Below are 17,065 nucleotides of genomic sequence, written 5' to 3'. Positions count from 1 at the left end.
AAGTAATCTGACAAGAGTCTGATCTGGAGGCAGTGGACCATGAAACAAAAAGCTACACTAATTTATTATTCTGTACTTTTGGTTAACAACACGTCTTGTGAGAATTAGTGTATGCTTGAAGTTTCTTTGATGAATTACAATTACATTTATATTTACATCCAGTTATCAGTAACATTAGACATGGCAGAAGGTGGGCATTTTAGGGTCTTTAGAACTTCTAGAGCTTGTTATAGGTGGAGAAACTGCTGTATTTCTCAGGACACTGTACACCCTCTGCTTCTGGAGTCCTTGCTCAGGTCATAAGATTGCATTGTAGTCTGTCTTTGTGTTTCCTGGGTGATGTGGCTCATGGAAGTAGAATTGTCCTTAATTCTAGCAATTGGTAACATTGATAGGCCACAACATAGAGACACAGAGGTGCAATAAAACAGCCGACCACGGCCCCCCCTTCATGGCCCACTGGCATGAAGGTGGTGGATTGGGGTAAATAATTATTAATTATTAATTATTTTAGGGTTTCTACGCTACTGACAGGAGGCCCTGATAAGTATCCTTCACAGTTACCATATGCAATATATAAAGTTTACTGGGGCAAATTTACTAAGAGTAGTGCAAACTGCACTAAATGCACTTTGCATGCATATAATGCAGGGTGTGCCAGAAATCTGGCGCACATTCTGCATGAATCTGTTGCTCCCTGCACTGCCCCGACAGAGTTCACCAATTTTTTTCTGATGCACCTTGAACTTTGCATGCGCCAGAATGCGCATGGTCCAACTGAGCACCAGAACACCCTGTAATTTGTGTCACATGATGCCTAGTGCAGCTGCACCACAAAGGGGTCACATGCAACACAAATGTGGCGGAGGCACTTCTTAAATACTTGTACAAGCAGTCTGCAAAGTAGGACAGAAAACTGGCCCACAGCCCTTAGTAAATGTGTGTAATTCATTAAACAATCCACTGTGCTCTTTAAAAATGAAATATTCCTTCTCATTGGTGGTGTAGACAATATTTGTTACAGTTTCATACAGTACATCTCCCCCTTTGTTCTTTTACCAGAACTTTAAAGAGTATATTAGGCAGCATAACTAGGATCTCTGCTATGAAATCGCTGGTCCTGGGCTGGAGCATCTTTGATATCTAATATACAAATTATCACCAGAGACTTCTGGGGCACGGGGGTGGAGTAGTCTGTCTGGGCTCTACTCTCCCGTAGCCTCTGTTGTATCACCTGCTTGCTCGACCTATTGTATCGTCGCTGCCACTGGCATCAGAGCAGGAGCTACTGCACATGTGAAGAGCTCCGGAGAGGCCGGCTAAATTCTTGATAGTAGGTTTCCTATAACTCCAGGGAGAGGAAACAACTGTTAAGGTTAGGAATTTTTTTTTTCATTTGCAATAAGAATATGATCTGGGATTTAGTCATCACAGATACTGCAATAAGTTGGGAAATGGTATGGTGCAACATAGCCTCTCATCTTATGTGGTTAGGAGTGTAGTGATGTCAAGAAGAACCTTCATTTTTAGATAATTATAGTGTTTATGTCATATATAATATCATTTTTATTTTTCTACTACCCTGTGTACATTCATGGGCACTATGAAGAATATAAGTTTTCATGTTTTATGTTTATTTTATCGTACTTTATTGCAAATGGATTTGTTAGTTACATCCATCAGAATTTTAAACTTCCTTGATATTATTTTCCCCTGCCAAATATGTAGCATAAAATCAATGGACACATTTGTACAAGTCTTTAAATTACAGCAGCAGTTGTCGTTATGGCAGTATTTAATTAAAACTTGTTATTCTTAATGCAATTTTGAATTTGGTATTAAAATGGTCCATGAACATTTCACTTAAACCTCTATATTAAACACAGTCAATAAAATTTCAAATTTTTATTGTGCTGATGTAGAGGTAAAAATTATTTTACCTGAAAGAATTTTATGGTGTCTGTTGAGAATCATATTAACCTGTAAAGAGTTTGTGTAGCGTTTAAGTCAAATCTTATAGACACCCTAAACTGATATTCACAGTCCAATGACAATGACTTCATTTTTAATTTAGAACGGCTTATATTCAATCAGCGCTTAACTATATCTATTGAAATGAGTTATTTTAATTTTTTTAAACCTAAAATGTATGCTGGATTAAAAATGTTCCGGGGCAATACAATGAAATCACATGTTATATTTGCACTAATATAATAAAATGCAAGAATTTTTTTCTCAATGCACACTGCTATTTTAGCATCAGGCCTTGTGCACTAAATTTCTGGAATACAGGACATGGAAAAGTCCCTATTGCGACATTTTGGGGATATTCAACCCCTCATGCAATTTTTTTTAAAGTGGACATGGGAGGTTGGGTAAAGGATTGGCTTTCCAAATTCACTGGGCCAAAATACTGGTGCGGGTTATAGCTCAAATTTACATCAGACCAAAGTTTCATAGTATATCTGGCATCTTGTGTGCTGGTGTGGGGGTTCTCAATGCTCAATACACTAGTTTTCTTAAATTCCTGTTCCCTCCTATTATGTAATACTATCATGTGTTTTTTTTAAGAGAAGCTGTCCCAATATTTTATCCCATTGAATTATTCCAACCATCAGGTGTTGAATATTAGGGTATGAAATGTCCTTTCTAAAATTCCCACATATATGTGAAATCTTGCCCATTTACCTATAAAAATTCTACTTTAAAGTCAAGTGAAAGTTATCAGAGAAGATTCATATTTAAAAAACAAACCAATTACCTGCTCTGACCTATTAACAAAAATAACCACATAGACTGGACAAGCAAGTTACAAGTTAACACCGACACCTGCGCTGTATTATCTGGATCTGTGATCTGTTACACAACAGCAGTAACAAAAAAGACATCCAGGATAAAACTATTCTTACTTTTAGTACCCCATTTAGTAGACAGATTAATGCAGTAAAGAGTATTATTAAAAAGAATCTCCCCATCCTTGCGTGAGATCCAGATCTATATGATCTTGTGAAGGATGGAGTCAGATTCATTCCAAAGAGAGCTCCTACTTTGGGTAATCAATCACCTCTGAGTCTTTATCAGAACAAACTTGAAAAAATTCCTCCATGGCCTGCGTATCCTGGCAACCATAGGTGTGGACACCGAGTCTGCAAGATGTGTTCTTACATCATGCAGGGTAATATAGTTCTATTTCTAACTCTACAGGAAAACAACACCTTGTGAAGTCTTATATCGACTGAAACACTACACATGTCGTATATGTCATTTAATGTACTCTATGTAGGATTCAATACGTTGGTTGTACCACGGGTCCACTTAAGATCAGGTTACGCTGACATTTGTCTGACATTACCAATAACTCTTACAATGTTTCTGCGGTTTTACGCCACTTTAGAGATCTTCATAACAAGGACTGCACAGGGTTTGCATGGAAAGCAATCGAAAGGGATAACCGCCCAGTCAGAGGTGGTGACCATCAGAGGAAACTGTTAAACAGGGAGTCCTTTTGGATTTTTTCCTTAGAAACTAGGATACCTAAGGGCCCTAATGCTAGACAAGACACCATCTCATGCTATTGATGAATTGATAACATTTATCATTCTTATGTAGATTATATTTTATTTGTCAGGCAGTTTATATCAACATATGTTCCTGCAGTTTCTTTTGATAGGGCTTTATTCCATCTTGTCGGCTTTCTGATCACCCAAATCCTGACTGATAGCCGTCCATTCTTGCACAATCAATGCTTGCATTTTGTCACAATTAGTTGGTTTTTGTTTGTCCACCGGTCTCTTGATTATTGACCACAAGTTCTCAATGGGATTAAGATCTGGGCCATGGACCCCAAATCTCTATGTTTTGTTCCCTGAGCCATTTAGTTATCACATTTGCTTTATGGCAAGGTGCTGGAAAATGCATTGTTGATCACCAAACTGCTCTTGGACCGTTAGGAGAAGTTGCTCTTGGAGGACATTCTGGTACCATTCTTTATTCATGGATCTGTTTTTAGGCAAAGCTGTAAAAGAGCCAATTCCCTTGGCTGAAAATCAACCCCACACATGAATGGTTGCTGGATGCTTTACAGTTGGCATGAGACAAGACTGGTGGTATCGCTCACCTTGTCTTATCCGAACAAGCTGTTTTCCAAATGTTCCAAACAATCGGAAAGGAGATTCATCAGAGAAAATGACTTTACCCCAGTCATCAGCAGTCCACTCCCTGTACCTTTTGCAGAATATAAGTCTGTCCCTGATGATTTTTCTGGAGAGAAGTGACTTCTTTGCTGCCCTCCTTGACACCAGGCCTTGCTCCAAGAGTCTCCGCCTCACAGTGCTTGCAGATGCACTCACACCTGCCTGCTGCCATTCCTGAGCAAGCTCTGCACTGCTGGTAGCCCGATCCCGAAGCTGAAACACTTTTAAGAGACAGTCCTGGTGCTTGCTGGTCCTTCTTGGGCGCCCTGGAGCCTTTTCGGCAAAAATGGAACCTCTCTCCTTGAATTCCTTGATGATGCAATAGATTGTTGACTGAGGTGCAATCTTTCTAGCTGTAACACTCTTCCCTGTTAGGCCAGTTTTGTGCAGTGTAATGATGACTGCACATGTTTCTTTAGAGATAACCATGGTTAACAGAAGAGAAACAATGATGCCAAGCACCAGCCTCCTTTTAAAGTGTCCAGAGGTGTGATTCTTACTTAATCATGACAGATTGATCTCCAGCCCTGTCCTCATCAACACCCACACCTGTGTTACTGGAGCAATCACTGAAACAATGTTAGCTGCTCCTTTTAAGGTAGGCCTGCAATGAAGTTGAAATGTGTTTTGAGGGAAAAAGTAAATTTTCTAGGCAAATATTGACTTTGCAATTAATTGCTGTTCACTCTTTATAACATTCTGGAGTATATGCAAATTGCCATTATATGATGCAGTAGGCTTTGTAAAAATTAACATTTGTATCATTCTCAAAACTTTTGCCCATGACTGTAGAGTCTGCAGGGGATGTGTCACTTCTGAGAACCCTTTCCTTAGTTCTATAGTACCTAGAAACATGTCATATTACAGGTAATAATATAATTGCTGACTTACAGATTGGGAGAAACAGGCAGTTAAAGACATAGTTGGAACTGCAGATCCAATTCCTGTCTTTCTTGTTCACTGCCTATCTGTTTCTGTAGCTCAAAAATCACAAAATGGAATCTGAAAGAATAGATTCTTATCTTAAACCCCTTAAGGACCCAACTCAATTTCCCCTTAAAAGAGAACTTGTCAGGCAAATTAACCACCTAAAACGAAATATATTTTTATAAATTGCCATTAGAAAGCATTGCCCCTATCCCTACATTGTCCCTATACATGCCTGTAAACCTAAACAATCTGGTCCTAAACCTGTATACAAATGACATGAGATGGGCCAAATAATTCATTATCATACTAAACAGTCCAGCTTATTCATGAGTGGGAGGCACAGCCACACCTCCAGTGTTTGACTGACGGCCTGTATAATGATGTGACACTCCTGGTGCTGGCTCCTCTATGTACTTCCTGGTGCTGGAGGCCATGCCCTCTGCAGCCTTATTGTGTATGAGATACTATTATACACATGACTGACAGCCTGTATAATGATGTGACACTCCTAGGGCTGGCTCCTCTATGTGCTTCCAGGTGCTGACAGCCATACAAACTGCAGCCTGTGCCTGAATGAGATGTTCCTATACACTTGACTGACAACCTGTATAATGATGTGACACTCCTAGTGCAGGATTCTCTATGTGGTCCCTGATTCTGGCTCCCTTCTGGAGCCCCTATATTCCTATACACACGACTGACAGTCTTGACAGTCTGTATAATGATGTGCTTGCTAGTGCTGGTAACCTTGTCTCCTGCACCCTGTGTGTATGAAATATTCCTATTCACATGACAAATAGCCTGTATAATGATGTGACACTCCTGGTGCTGGCCCCTCTATGTGCTTCATGGCTCTGGCGCCCCCTGCAGCCTGTGTGTATGAGATAGTTCTATATACATAGCTGCATCCTGTAGCAGTTGTAACAGCCTGACCTGCTGGTACTCCTATACACTACTTGTGTAGCTGATGTCCATGTTTCTCATAATCATGCACAGACACTAGCAATGCTGTACTATACATTACACACATGAGCAGGAGGAGGAGAGGGGAGGGGGAACAGGGGTGACATCACTTTCTCTCTCCATGTGCACATCTTCATTCACATAGTAAAGAAAATATGATTTAATAGGGTTATGATTAATGTATGAAATAACTAAATAAAGGCTGGGATGGAATCCTTGTGAGCTGGACCAACAATGAGTACAGTACACGGTTCTGGTCCTAGTAATTATTTTGGCCGAGGTAGACCATATCTTTTTTTTTCTCCCCCTTCTCTTTTCCTTTCTCCCTCCCCAACAGGGTTTTGCTAGTCTCCTGTAGGCTGGTTAATACTGCAATTTTTTATCTAGGTCCCCCAGATCTAACACACCATATTCCCACATGCATTACTCCGTCCTCCAAATTTCGTTTACACCTACGATCGCATCTTGAATTGTAGGACAGACGGTAGACTTCCAGTTCCTGATAATAACTAACCTGGCCACAGCACATATCCTATTTAACACCCATAAATATTCACTATATTCGTTCAATATCCAGCTGGAAATGTGTTTAATAATAGCTGCAGTGGGGATATTGCTATTGTCAAATTTTCTTAAACAAATTTCATGTGCTATGTGGCATTTGCTGAGCCTATAAGATACCAGAAATACAGAAACCACTAAAAAGTGACCCCATGTTTTATACACAGCATAGCATATATATTATATTATTCATGTTTTTTGGTCAGCATGATTACAGCAATATCCCATTTATATAGCTTTTTTATGTTTGAATATTTTCGCTGAATAAAAGTGTATTTGGAGAGAAAAAAAATATTTTCGCATGGCCATCTTCTAAAGCGTAATTTTTTTTTTTTTTGAGTGAGCCGTATTAGTCCATTTTAATCACTTTTTATTGCTTTCCTTGGTTGGATGTACAATAATCTGAATTTTTGGCAATTTGTTTAGTTTATTTTCCAGTGTTCACTTTACATGTTTAGCAATGATTTTATTGTACAGTTTTTTTTATAGATGTGGCAATATATTATACAGTTTGTGTGGGGATTTTCACTTTTTATGTGTAGAAGTTTGGTCATTTATGGGGCATTTAGTTGACTTTTATTACTTTATATTTCTTTATTTCTAAATATAGTTTTTTCCTCTAGTTGTACATTTTTAGTGGCCCACTCTGGGACTTGAACAAGCAATCATCTGATCACTTGTTGAAAGTAATACACTGCCATACTGATGTATTGTAGTGTATTACAGCAGTCAACCTAAGCACATGCATAGGCATACACACACACTGACAGACCCTGTCAGTGCTCCTGAAGAAAGCACTGGGGTCCACATCCAGGCCCAGTGGCTGCCATAGAGACAATCAGTGCCCCCCATAATCAGAACAAGGGGGCTAATTGTGGTTGGGGAATATGGCACAGCCCTATAGGCGCCGCTGTCATGTTTGACCATGGTGCCTGCTATCATGATACCAGTTGTTATCGTAGAAGCTCAACGGATGATTTTTTATGGAGTCTGACTGGAGAATCACATTATAAAATAAAAAAATAATATGTTTCCAATTCTAACCTAAGCTTCTTCATAGAGTGTCTTATGTTGCCTGATGATTGCTAGAAGATAAGTCTCTTGAGTTTCATCACTGGACTGGGTATATAGTATGCTTAATTTGCAGTAGGGGATAAGAGGGAGTCTAAATTGTGAAACGTGATTTACACCTTATTGTCGCAAATACTAAATGCCAAAGTGGAAAGGAAGACCATTACACATTGGGGCACATTTATCAAGCTGTCTAAAAATAAGAATGTTCTTAGTTGCCCATAGCAACCAATTACAGCTCAGCTTTCATTTTACCAGAGCTCATGAATATTTTAAAGGGGGGCTGTAATTGGTAGCCATGGGCAACTAAGAGCATTCTTACTTTTAGACAACTTGATAAATCTTCCCTATTTCTTGCAGCCTGTACAAATCTATGAGAAGCTACTTACTACTAAGTTACTTTTTTGCTTACTATTTAATTTATCATGGTTAATTAAATACATGACTATTTCCCAAATGCATGCTGACTACGGAACAAAAAGCCTTATAAAAATACCAAAAACTTTGAAACCTATGGGGACATTTTTATGTGAGATGTAGTTACACTTGTATCAATTATACAAATATATCACAATTTATTTACATGCCAATCAAGAATAAATTCCACTCGGGAGTTTAAACAGCTTGTTCCAGAGAGAGATTTGTAAACTGAATGCAAGGCTATAGGGAATTTTCCTAGATTCCCCTATTTCCATGAATATCTACTGCATAAAAAAACTAAGCATTTTCAGCATTTTTGTGTAGAAACATGTCATATTAGAAATTTGTGTTGTAGTTAATTATAAGGCTGGTGGTAAATAAATAATTTAACAACTCCAAAAGTCTATACATCATACAGGTAACCAAAGAAAAGTAAACTGTATATTTGCTGAAAAACAAATAGTTCTGCTGAGAGCTCACTCATATATTGACAGACTGGAACCAATTATAGCGTATAGACTATACAAGTCGACATACATAGCTTGTTCAGTTTAACAATGCAAATTCATGGTGTATCAAGGTCTAAGAATAAAAAATTAATAATATATACATTTTTATTGTATGTGCTTGAATTAGCATAGAGGCAAAAGAAAATGGATTCATCAAATATTCAAACTTTATAGATTATAATAAATGACCGATCCATGAGTACAAATACAAAACTGGCAGCTTTGATTTCACTTGTTGACTTGTATTAATTGGCTGGTGAATAAATGAAGTCCGGATTCTTGTTTAAATGCGAATTTTGGAAACCCATGCCAGGAGTAGACTGAAAAAAGAAATGACATCTATCATTAATATTTTCTATTATATTATATGATTCATGCTTAGTTATGTAACCTATTTATTGTCTTAAAAACATAACTGTCAGAGCAGGGAAGAAGTACCGGCACTTCCTATAATCTCTGTCTCTGTCAATTTGCTGGCCCTGAGTTAAGTGCACACAACAACCTGGTAATGGTCCCTAGCCTGGGTCAGGGCTCAGAATTGTAAGACGGATATTACCAATGTGACGTCCGTATCACATGTGGGTCATGTGTATGGGGACGGGACTCGAGCAGGTGATGGTTATCCTCTATGTGGCGGCCACCCGATATGTCTATTCAGATCATTATGTTAATACTTTAGCAGGTGAACTACAAAAGCTATTATTGTCTGGCTGTTGTATATAAACTCAGCCTTACCTGGTAGACATTACCCCCGGACAAAGGCTAGTGCCAAAACGTGCGCTGGGGTGTTTGCCACCAATAGTTAACCAAGGGTATTTGTCACTGTGGTAAGACACAGAGTGAATTGCACAACATGGGTAAGCAATGAGGTTATACTGTGAAGAGGAATATCTCTTATACATGAATACATGAGCTTTATAGTTTTATAGTTTTATACATGAAGGGGAATATTTGTATATGAGCTTATAGTTTTATATATTTTTATACTTTTATATAGCTGGCAAATACAAAAGTTTTTCCTCCTCAGCAATATGCTCAGATATATTACTTAAGATGGCGCCGGCATCCACACAGCCAACACCCTATTTCCAGGAAAAGAACAACATTCCCGATTTCAAGAAGGCTTCATCACTCATATCAAAATTCAACGCCCAGGACATTATCTGCCCAGATACTGGAACTGACCAACCAGGGCACATCGGATGCTAGACACATTTGCTTAACCCTTGCCCACTATAATGCTATATGATGTATAACCACACCTTTCTCTCTTTTGTATAAAATCTACGAACACGGAAATAAAGTCAGTCTTGTTGTGCTGAGCAGTAAAGAGCTTGTTTGAGATGGAGACTGAATAATCTTATATCAGATTTTATCTTGAAAACGTGCACACTTGCTCTATCTGATTTGAGGTGACTGACCGGACCGGTTAATTGTCGATTACGACCCTGACAATACTTATAATCATGTGCACTTAAATATCTATAATATGTAGGCATATCAAATGTAGTTTGTGATTCATATGCACATTATTGGAGGAGATAGACACTATATGCTGCTACTGCCATGAATTCATATTCCTTTTTATATACATATGCTTACTACCCATGCTTATACACTATGGACCACATTTGCTAAGTGTTCTGCGGCAGCACTTTTGTCAGATATTCTGCCGATTTTCATTTTGTGCCACATTTAAAAGTGGATTTTGTCGCACACGATTGCGACACAAATTGAGGGACGGGCCGTCGGATGATCCAACTGATTTGGACTGAGCGCGGGATTTAACTTTGAAATTGTGTCACAAGCCAAGCACTTACATGCACCGGGAAGAAGATGGTGTACTCCGGCGGACCTGAGCGGGGAAGCGGCACATGCAGGAAATCGGGCGCATCCATCAATCTATGTGAATCACGGCGGAGGTCATCCTCGACTGACATTCCGAATTGGAGATCGCGCAGGGACCGGGTAAGTGAATGTGCCTTTATATGTGCCCCCATGATGAACTGTGTGTCCCTTTCCAAGATCCTCATGTTTCCTTGAAGTTAATTCCCTATTTTTTATAATAAATAAATGTACTCAATAAAGATTATAACACTAGTACAATTGTGTTGAATTGGCTTGGTTTCTTTTGTAGGTGCTAGTTCAGAGTCCGGCTAATCATTTAAAATAAATAAAGTAAATAAAATCAGATTTATATGGGAAAATGCAAAAAATATATTTTATATACTCTTCCTCTCATTGTGCTTGTGACCCTAAATTTAGTGTCCTCCCATCTTTAATAGGATTAACAAAGGGTTTACTTTGCCAGGTAGGACATCAAAAACAAACAAAAAGGAACAGAATGGCGGGGGAGAACAGGGTGTAATGTAATGTAGGTGTGGGTATCCGAACTCCACACCTAAAGGCCTAGTGGCACCCCCTCAGTATACGCAAATGTGGTCAAGTAACCTCAAATAATAACTACAAATCCAATGGTATTCCCTCGACGGGGAAAAGGAGGAAAGACAACTACGAACAAATCATGGAAATACAATAAATCTTTAATGAAAAAATGTATAAAAAACATTAAATGTAAAAACATAAGATGCGTACAGAATGGTGAAACACAGAAAAATTACAAGCGGCAGCAGCAGCATAGGGAACACAGTAGAGAATTCTACTTGGTGTAAATATATATCGGGACTGGAGATGATGTATGGTACTGAGGATGTCTATTGCAAGTGCTGAGGTGCAGAAACATGCCAAGTTGGCACCTTGGGAACATAGTAAGGCATCCAAAATGCTATAACTACCAGTCCTTACCGTTTAAACAGGTGTGGTGTTGCCAAAAGCTGTGCCGGCTGCAATGCCCCGACGCGCGTTTCGGCTCCTGCTGAGCCTTCGCCAGAGCCCCAGACGAAGGCTCAGCAGGAGCCGAAACGCGCGTCAGGGCATTGCAGCCGGCACAGCTTTTGGCAACACCACACCTGTTTAAACGGTAAGGACTGGTAGTTATAGCATTTTGGATGCCTTACTATGTTCCCAAGGTGCCAACTTGGCATGTTTCTGCACCTCAGCACTTGCAATAGACATCCTCAGTACCATACATCATCTCCAGTCCCGATATATATTTACACCAAGTAGAATTCTCTACTGTGTTCCCTATGCTGCTGCTGCCGCTTGTAATTTTTCTGTGTTTCACCATTCTGTACGCATCTTATGTTTTTACATTTAATGTTTTTTATACATTTTTTCATTAAAGATTTATTGTATTTCCATGATTTGTTCGTAGTTGTCTTTCCTCCTTTTCCCCGTCGAGGGAATACCATTGGATTTGTGTTTGCCAGGTAGGAGCCCACAATTAACTTTATGACTGGTTCTATCTATAACAGAAAACATGGCTTTTTAGTTTCACAACTAGCTAATGCTTGCTGCAGCGTTCTGAGTTTCAGCCCCAAGCTGCTTGCTGGAAGCCTTGATTGACAATTGCTTTGTAGAGTCTTTAGCGTGGGGAAGCTAGGTGATGTCTGCGCATGTGCAGAACAGCAGGCCTACGTCTGTGCGGTCACTACTCCGAAGGGGAACACATCTGGTAGGAGGGTCAAAGAGGCTTCTGGGACGTGGAGTAGACGCGCTGTGTAGCCTCAGCTCCGGCTACTCCACGCCCCTGTAGCCTCTTTAGAAAATCTGCATATTAGAGAAATTAAAAGACGTGAGGATTAGCCCTTAAAAGGGCTATCTTAAAGTCCTATAGATGCACCTACCATCAATCTAACCTTATAGGTAGATCCGTGGTGGTAGGTGTTTGTTAATTTAACTCATCATTATCTTAACAGGGGTTCCTATGTACCATAATATTACCAACAGCTGCTGTTAATTACTTCATGGGAAATGCCACTTTTTCCTCAAGTTGTCATTTACTCAAGTTTAGTTTCATATTTGCAAGTTTTACCAGAATATGTTTGCGATTTACAGAATATTTTCATAGCAAACATAAAATATAACTCCATACAATGTGCTAATCTCTATGCCAGGAACAATGTGGTTGCTAAACCAAATGTTATATAAGTTATATAATGACTAACATGGGATAAGGTGCACAGGACTCCTAACAACTTGTAAGAAGAGTGAATGGAATTCCTGCATGGTCAGGAGAGAGAAAGAAATCTAATGTGCATGTGTCAAGTTATTTATCATCACTGTTATTTTCAGCTTCTATTCTTGTAAGTAGTCGTTTGCATTTTGATAAGTAGGTAGGAAAAAGAAACTACTCCAACGTGAAGTATTTTGGATTACTCAGTTAAATACCTTACACCCGCTTGGTCTGAACGAACAATGCAATTTCAATGTATTTTTAGGGTAAGATAGACTCTTCTATTTGCATGCTGTGACATCATGGTTTAAACAGATTTTAAAGAGTTAATTGTTTTGTACTTGATGTAATGATGTTTTGAATACGTGAACTAGTTTGCATATAAGGCACATCCTGTTACTCCGGCGCATGTCTGAGGAAGGAGGGTTTCCCTCCGAAAGATCACGGCACACCGGACGTTCATTGTCTCAGTAAGGAGCCACCGCTGAGAACGTGTGAACCACTCCATGGACTTTGGCAACACACTCTGAAGCTTGGTGATGTACTTTTGCCTTTATGTCTCTGTTATGAAAAATATAAATATAAAGATTTTGGATTATACATGTTCGGTCTTCTCGATCTATTTTTAAGAATGTTTCCATTTTGATTTCATGAAAGACCTCCCAAAAGTGACTATTAGATGTTTTCCTTTATATCTTATGTTCTTTTTGTTTTCTTACTTTTTAGGGGCCTTTTAAAATCAAATCCATGTATACTTTCCTTTACTCTGTTGTCCTTTTCCAAAACATCCTGGCTGCATCTATTGCGTAGCTTCACTTTCCAGTTTTCATCTGCCTTAAATTAGTTTAGCTGTAATGAAAGTGGCAATAAATTCAAGCAACGCACGTACTGCGCAATGACCCTCGCTGTTTTATGGTAAGTAGTAAATCACATGTATTATCACTGTTCAGCACAGTGGGGGACATGTGTCTCTATTTCTGCTGTTTTTTTTTCTGTGAATTTTTGTTGTTTTGTGACTTTTGCTGTCTTTTCTCAAGTATACCTTGGTCTTCACTTTGTGCAGTGTGCAATATGTATCTTTACTTTCCAGATGTTCAATGTGACATGTGTCTTTTGAATCATTTGGGAAGGATTGTGTGCACCAGTGAAGTACAGCAGCTTAGCTACCTGCCACATAAGGGCATTATACTGTGTATGCCAGGATATAGCATGTTGTTTCTTTTCAGACCCTGTTTTAACATGTATAATAAGTTCACATGCTTTAAATGTTTAAAATTTTGCATTCATAGTTTATTGAAATTTATTGCTTACCTCTTAATTCAACTTGATTCAGTCATTTGTCCTGTTGTCCAATTACCGTATATACTCGAGTATAAGCCGACCCGAGTATAAGCCGAGACCCCTAATTTTACCACCAAAAACTGGGAAAAACTACTGATTCGAGTATAAGCTGAGGGTGGGAAATGCATTTGTCAACCCCCCCCCCCTAGTATATAGCCAGCCAGCCAGCCCCCTGTAGTATACAGCAGCCCCTAGTAGTATACAGCCTGCCAGTCCCCATGTAGTATACAGCAGCCCCTAGTAGTATACAGCCTGCCAGCCCCCATGTAGTATACAGCAGCCCCTGTAGTATACAACCTGCCAGCCCCCATGTAGTATACAGCAGCCCCTAGTAGTATACAGCCTGTCAGCCCCCATGTAGTATACAGCAGCCCCTAGTAGAATACAGCCTGCCAGCCCCCATGTAGTATACAGCAAGCCCCTAGTAGTATACAGCAAGCCCCTAGTAGTATACAGCCTGCCTGCCCCCATGTAGTATACAGCAAGCCCCTAGTAGTATACAGCCTGCCTGCCCCCTAGTAGTATACAGCCTGCCTGCCCCCTAGTAGTATACAGCATGCCTGCCCCAGTAGTATACAGCAAGCCCCTAGTAGTATACAGCCAGCCTGCCCCCACAGCCCTTAAAAAAATAAACTTATATACTCACCCTCCGATGTCGGCGCGGCTCCCCGATGTCCCCGATATCAGCGTGTTCCATCTTCTTTCTTCTCCGCGGCTCCTCTTCTTTCTTATTGCTTCCGGCATGGACGCGGCCATGTTTTCTTCTAGCAGACGCATACTATGACGCGGCCGCTGCTGACGTGTTAGTATGCATGGCCACGAAGAAAACATTTCCGCGTCCAAGAAAGAAGAAAGAAGAGGAGTTGCAGAGAAGAAAGAAGACGGAACACACTGACATCAGGGACATCGGTAAGCCGCGCTGACATCGGGGACACCGGGGAGCCGCGCTGACATTGGAGGGTTAGTATATGAGTTTATTTTTTTTAAGTGAGTAAATTTTTTTTGTAATAGACTCGTGTATAAGCCGAGGGGACGTTTTTCAACACATTTTTTGTGCTGAAAAACTCGGCTTATACACAAGTATATACGGTATATGTGTATATGTGAGTTGTAATTTTCAGGTTAAAGAAATTTCAGGGTGCAGTCACACGTGGCGTTTGCAATGAGTTTCTAAATGCATTGCAGAAATTCATGTGTTTTGCATTTTAGCATGCGTTTATCTGGTTAGAAAGCATTTTTCCACAAGTGTAAGAAGCAGTGAAATTGTTCACACAGGTGCTTACACTTTTAGCAATGAAGAAAACATGCTTTGAAACCAGCCAAAGCATGATAAAATTTAAAAATCATTGGCCCAGATCTATCATTAGTGAGGCAAACTGCACTACACTGCATGCGCCAATCACGATTCAACCATGCATCAAAATTTTGTCGGACTTCCAACATCAAAGGGGTGCCGTTTTGAATCTGCACTGGTATGCCCATTTAGGTTCAGAGTTTTGTGTTGCAGTGGACACAGAAAACTGACACAAACACTACATAAATACATGTGCAAGCAGTTTAACCCCTTGGCCCTTTTTAGGTTTTTCACTTCCATTTTTTACTCCCCACCTTCAAAAATCTATAACTTCTTCCTTTTTCCACGTAAAGAGTTGTGTGATGGCTTGCACTTCATAGTGATGGTATTTAATGTTCCATGTCGTGTACTGGGAAGCGGGAAAAACATTCCAAATACAGTGAAAATGGTGAAATAATGCATTTGCGTCGTTTTCTTGTGGGCTTGGATTTTACGGCTTTCACTGTGCACCCCAAATGACATGTCTATTTTGGTCTTTTGGTTGGTGCCATAACTGGGATACCAAATTTGTATAGGTTTTATAATGTTTTCATACATTCACAAAATTTTTTGGGGGATTTTGCCATCTTCTGGTGCTTTTCATACTACAGAGCTGTGAGTGGTGTCATTTTTTGTGACTTTTGATGATGTTTTCAATGCTGCCATTTTTAGGACTATATGATCTTCCGATCACTTTTTATAGAATTTTTTTTTTAAAATTTAAAATAGCAAAAAAGTGGCATTTTCAACGTTTTTATATAGTGATACATCGGGCATTTTCAGACACGGTGATAACTAATGTGTTTATGATTTTTACTGTTCATTTATATGTATATCAGTTCTAGGGAAAGGGGGGTGATTTGAATTTTTAGTTTTTTTATTATAATTTCTAAAAACTTTTTTTATTTTTATAATTTTTTAGACTCGGTACTTTACCCTTGGTTGCCAGATCGATCCTATCATATACTGCCATACTACAGTATGGCAGTATATGGGGATTTTCCTCCTCATTCATTACAATGTGCTGAAAGGGTTAAAACGAGATGCTAGCGCCCATGTTGTCTTTTTGAAGCCACCGATCGATGACATAGCACCCTCGATTGGTGCTAGCACCGATCGCAGGTGTTACTGGTAAGTCTTACCGGTAAGACTTACCCGCTATGGAGAGGGCTCAGCCCTTGAGCCCTCTCCATGCACCGGGACCCGACGTGCGCCGTAGTACTTTTGCACTCTTGCAACAATAGAATACATTGGAAATAATAGCTAAGTCTTGAAGTCCAAAATTGTCTGTGGTCTGTAGTTCACAATTAGAAAAATCATACTCTCAATTAATACATTATAGCTCAGTATTCATTTCTGATCTTCATACCAGGTTTTCACCTAATAACAGGTGGAGATACCTAATTGAATGAAAAATAAAAATAAATACAAATGTTTCAATAGCCTCCCATGCTGATTGGTTAATTAGTAATGTTGTTTCTATGTGATAGCTACAGTATACAGATGTCACATCTTGCATTGAATTTGGAAAGAAATACATTATTTTTGAACTTCTATATTCACATCAATTACTGTAGAATTTGATGGGCGTCATAAAAAACTTTTGGACAATAAAACATAAGGTTCTTACAGATGGCCTTGATAGTGGTAGCTGAATGTAAAGGCAATG

The sequence above is a fragment of the Engystomops pustulosus genome, chromosome 1, assembly GCF_040894005.1.
Source record: "Engystomops pustulosus chromosome 1, aEngPut4.maternal, whole genome shotgun sequence".
NCBI lineage: Eukaryota > Metazoa > Chordata > Amphibia > Anura > Leptodactylidae > Engystomops > Engystomops pustulosus.
The sequence above is the reverse complement of the archived record's forward strand: the minus strand, read 5'-3'. Positions refer to the sequence as shown.